Here is a 5,376-nt window from a genome sequence, read left to right as displayed (position 1 = left end):
CCAAGAACGATTTTTGTCTGACTGGTGGATTATGGGGGATTCTAATTTTCTTCTTTATGTCTTTTTACATTTTCAAAAATTTAGAGAAGAATTTTTCAGGATTTCTGACTGCAGAAAATCAGCTTTTTAATTCTGTGCACCACGTTTAGAAACGTACCCTAATGGAATGAGATAACTAAAAGATGGAAAAGACTTCGAGGTGTATCCACTTCATCTCCAGGCCAATTCTCATTTGCTTTTATATGTGGACTTTCCCCCGGAAGTGTCCTTTTTTTGTTTTTTGTTTTTAATTTTTTTAATGTTTATTTATTATTGAGAGAGAGACACACACACACAGAGCATGAGCAGGGGAGGGGCAGGGAGAGAGGGAGACACAGAATCAGAAGCAGGCTCCAGGCTCTGAGCCGTCAGCACAGAGCCCGACGCAGGGCTTCAACTCACAAGCTGTGAGAACGTGACCTGAGCCGAAGTCGGTATGTAGCTCAACCAGCTGGGCCACCCAGGGGTCCCTGGAAGTGTCCTTAAAGCAGTGTAATCCCTTGTACCGAGTGAAGAATGTCTCAATAATACCTTTTCTGAAAACAGTTGGTTCAGGTTCAGCAGTCAGTGGGTGATTTTTTTGTGTGTGCATGTGTTTCTTTGTTTTTTCTTAGTGCCCCTGATGTACCCTTTCTTTTTGCCAACAGAATGTTAGGCCAGACCAATTGCTAAAGAAGGAAGGAGAGAGCTGTTCCCCTGAGGACTGAACTCAGGGCCTTCACATGATGAGTTTGACACACTCACTGTCAGCTGAGCTGACTCTGTGTGTGTGTGTGTGTGTGTGTGTGTGTTGTAACTGTTCTTAACATATTCATTTACTCATTCATTACGTTCCCATTAGATGTTGAAGGTCTTACAAAAATGAAGGACTTCTCTCTACATATCTTCGGTTCAGATTCCTTATGTGGTATATACTCTAGGGGCAGTTTAAATGAAGTAAAGCAAGAGTTTAAGAGGAGCGAGAGTATTTCTGCCTGAAGTGATCAGGGCCGACTTTGCACAGAACGCGACATTTGGACCTCACCTTTAAGTAAATTCGATTTCAGTAAGTAGAGACAGGAGATGCCATAATCCTCTGTGAGGGCGGGATTTGTACTTACTTGTTGACTGCTGGCTTCTCTAGCTACTAACCGGTCCCTGATGCCTGGTAGGTGTTCAACAGAGATTTATTTAATGACCATTTGCGTGCAGGGTGAAGAGAAGAGGCACATAATCAAATTCTAGAGTCGTGGAAGCCAGGGTTTTGTTTTTCTCATACAAAAATTAGCCTACTTTTGCTGAAGGCTAAGCTGCATGAAGAGGAAAATTGGAAACTGAAATTGGAAAGTTCTGTACTGAATCCAGGTTCTAGTAGCCTAAGGAGTACTCAGTAAATAATCGTGACAACGGCTTGGAAATATTCATCTGGGGTGTTTTTTAAAATCAGTGGGATAGATCAAAAGTAAAGAAACCAATTATAAATCTATTAAAAGAGAGTTGAGGAGACGTGGACACAGGCTGGATATCTGATAATGTTAAGAAATTCTTGTTCATTTAAGTGTGATAGTAATATTTTGGTTATGTCTTAGAGAAACATAAGGAGATATTTACGGGTAAAATAATACGATGTCTGGGTTTGCTTCAAAATCATCCTGGGAGTTGTGGGGGGAGGGATACGGATAAACCAAGCATGGTCATGTATTGATACCTGGTAAAATTGGGGGATGGCTAAGGAGCTTTCTGGGGTGATGGAAATGTTTTATATATTGATTGGGAGTGGCAGTGAAATAGGCACATACGTTTGTCAAAACACATTGTGCACTTAAAGTTTATGCATCTTACTATATGTATGTTTTATGTAGAAAAACTAGGTAATGGTTTAGGTGGGTTCATCTTACTATTCTGTCTACTTTCTAAAGTATGTTTGAACATTTCCTAATACAAAGTAGAAAGAAAGAAAGAAAAGAAAAGAGAAGAAAAGAAAAGAAAGAAAGGGGGGGGGAAGAGAGGAAGAAACCTACTGCAGTATTGGGAGCAGGAAAATTATTTCAATTGAAGTTGTGGTATGGCATAAAAGGGGATCAGGTGAGAGTGACACCTTTCAGGTTACAACAGATAATGGATCACGCGGATTGAGCGGGTTTCGCCTCATTGGAACACTGGTGCAGTATTGCAGAAAACGGCATGGGTGGCTTTGACCTAGGCGTTCAAAGGAAAAAGCACAGAAGGATTTTCATTCAGTATTTTCTGATTTAGTTTGCATGTTCTCCAACCGATTTCATTATCAACATCATCAACACGTCTACTTGATGGTCTCATCCGTAAACTTGTTACTCCATCATCTCGTGAGGAAAAAAATAATTTGAAGAAATTTTCTTTGATGTGCCTTTGGTGGGATTGAGACTTTCTCAGACCATAATTATGGACCCAGGAGGAAAGGTATTTAGGGCTCTCCAGGCTGGGGCCTAATCCTAGAGAGATCTCTCTTGGAGCTAGTGTCCCTGGGTGCCTTGCTTCTATCAGAACTATGTCCATGGAATAGATAGTATTCTCATTTTCATGCCTGTAGATCTATTTTTACTTTAATATTTGAATGGTAACAGTTTCTGTGGGTATGTTTCTTTTCTACAGATTTGATATTATGATGACTAGAAACACCATTGATGCAAAAGTTGGAGCAGCCGTGGTCAGGGAAAGTTTTCATGCCAAGCTTGACCGATCTTGACCGTGAACAAAGATGAACAACAGGCTTTAAATGTCGTGTGTGCCGGGGGAGCCTTTCATCCAAGACTTCACAATAACATTCTGGATTCCATTCAAATGAGATTAAACATACCGTCCCAGAGACACCCTGACAGGATTGAAGGGAGACATTACCGGAGGCAGCTGTGGCGTGGAAGTGAATTACTCTGCCGGTCCCGCCCCACACGGACCCTGTTTACCTGAACCTGTTCTTTGCTTCTTCCCTTCTGACTGAATCCTTGTGTCGGCCAGGGGGGCCCCCATCCCTCAGACAGCCCAGCGCCTCGAGGGAAGCTGACTCCCACCCCCAGCTCCAGGGGTGAGCCTGCTTCGTTACAGCCAACCCCGTACTTACACTCTCACCAGGAGATTGTTCAGAAACCCACTTTGTCTGTTTCCTCTGACTAAGTGTAAACCCTGCGAGAATGTGGATGTTCATCTGTCTTGCCAAAGAACCTAGAACAGTGCCTGGCACATAGTTCTTAATAAACACTTCGCGAATTCCTTTTCTCATTCCTCTTCAGCAAACTGTAAATGAACACCTGCTACCTGTCAGGGACTCTTCTGGATGCAAAACTACACAAGACTCAAGAAGTCTAGCAAGGAAGACAGACATACAAACAAGTCTCTAGTAATATACCATGCTTAACGCTGTCATGAATTACACATACAAGGCTGGCGGGGCACCGAAGGAGCAGCCGACTTCCTCCAGGGAACTCACACGAGGCTTCCCAGCGCCTCTTCCGGCACCTGGAGCAGATCTTCGAAGACGAGCAGAGATTTTCCAGGTGAAGCGTCAGACCAACTGCAGTGGGGCCACGTCATCTGTTGACCAAACCAGGGCATTTGGAGAGTGAAAGGGAGGCTCCTAATAATTACACTGAAGGACAGGTGTAAGCAGAGACCGTTCTGGGCAAACCAAGCCACGTGGTCAGTCCTGGAAGAAGGAGGAACACGGGAGAAGGCGAGGGTGGTAGAAACACCCCGGGGAAGGCCAGCACTCTGGTGCGTCGGAGTAAGGAGTGTGGTGCAGTTGGAGGACGGGCTGTGGCTGGAGCGAAGGGTGAGGGGTACGGTGTGAGGGACCTGTTCTGGTGAGCCAAGAACTCCGACTCGGTCCGCCAGCATCCCGGACCTGTGGAGCTTTCTCAGCAGGAGAGCACCGTGACCAGATTTGCATCTGGGGACAAGAGTTCTGCCGGGCATGTAGAGAAAGAACCGGAGGGACGCAGACTAAAGAGCAGCCAGACGGGAGGCTGGTGCCGCGGCTCACCAAGGGAGGATGGGCCCCTGATCTCAGGCAGCATGGAAGGGTGGCTTCAGAAGGCAGGACATACTCGAGGTAACGCTGCCGTGGAATGAACTTGCATGGAGGGCCGGGGGTGAGGAGCAGAAGAAACGGATGATGCTGAAGTTTCCAGACTGGGTGATGGCGGCTTTTGCTGTCCATTCCCATACATGGTGACAAGCGGAAAATGACCTCAGCTGCTTGGCAGACGGAGAGTGGCCAGGGAGCAGATACAGGAAGCTGAATCGTGTAGGGGCCAAGTGCCAAGGCAAGAGGCCAATCCAAAAGCTGAGTCACTGTATCCAAGGGGTCAGCACGGGTGGAAAAGAAGGAGTCAACGTGCCTCCTGGGACCAGGGAGGTCCGTGAAGGAGAAGTATTGAAGCAGATGGGCAGGGAAGCAGGTACCCGAGGGCAGACCGTTGGAGAAGTAGACCGGGCGGCAGAAGAGGTGAACCTGTAGGCAAGTCAACATAATAGGAGTGATCGGTGTGTTCGGTGCCCAGGGGAGGAAGGAACTCAGCATAGGTGAACAAATTGGCATTGGTTGGTCTACAAGCCCTCGGTGATTTAAAAAAAAAGTTTTATTAATGTTTTATTTATTTTTGACAGAGAGAGAGAGACAGAGCATGAGCGGGGGAGGGCAGAGAGAGAGGGAGACACAGAAGGCGAGGCAGCTCCAGGCTCTGAGCCGTCCGCACAGAGCCCGACGCGGGGCTGGAACCCACAAACCACAAGCTCCTGACCTGAGCTGAAGTCGGATGCTCAACCGACTGAGCCACCCGGGCGCCCGGAGAAGAAAACAATTTTAGGTTGTGCCTAGGAATTAACAAAATATTGTCACATCAGGGCACCTGGGTGGCTCGGTCGGTTAAGTGTTCGACTTCGGTTCAGGTCATGATCTCCTGGTTCCTGAGTTCAAGACCCCCCTTCGGGGGTCCTGCTGTCAGCACAGAGCCTTCTTCAGACCCTCTGTCTCCCTCTCTCTGTCCTCCTCGCTCTCGAGAGTAAATAAACATTTACATGTAAAAACATGTATGTTGTCGCGTCAATATATTGCTGAAGCTCTAAAAATCTTCAATCTATCTGATTTTTTGAATAGTTACACACTCGGTGATTCAACCCCCCAAAAGTATCCAAAAAATATATGCACAGTAAAAACTCCCGCTTCCATCTCGTCCCCCGACGCTCCTGCGTCCTGGACCCCGGGACCGCGAACCGTCTCTGGTGCACCCGGCAGCAGCTCCTTTCTGCTAAATAGATTTCGGGAGCCTGGCGTCGGGGCCACGGGGCTCCGCTTGGCGAGCCTGACAGGGTGGTCTTCAGAAA

The 5,376-nt window shown here is 46.9% G+C and overlaps 1 long non-coding RNA gene across 1 annotated transcript; it reads right to left on the bottom strand.

The window, feature by feature from the left end:
* Positions 1-3,387: 3,387 nt before the first annotated feature.
* Positions 3,388-4,468, bottom strand: LOC128313254 (uncharacterized). Its single transcript, XR_008293698.1, has 2 exons — positions 4,098-4,468; positions 3,388-3,697 (listed from the first exon to the last, which is right to left on the bottom strand). It is a non-coding gene; the product is annotated as an uncharacterized LOC128313254 (long non-coding RNA).
* Between the last annotated feature and the right edge of the window lie 908 nt (positions 4,469-5,376).

The sequence above is a fragment of the Acinonyx jubatus genome, chromosome A1, assembly GCF_027475565.1.
Source record: "Acinonyx jubatus isolate Ajub_Pintada_27869175 chromosome A1, VMU_Ajub_asm_v1.0, whole genome shotgun sequence".
Taxonomy (NCBI): Eukaryota; Metazoa; Chordata; class Mammalia; order Carnivora; family Felidae; genus Acinonyx; species Acinonyx jubatus.
Note: the sequence above shows the minus strand (reverse complement) of the source record. Positions and strands in the feature narration are given on the sequence as shown.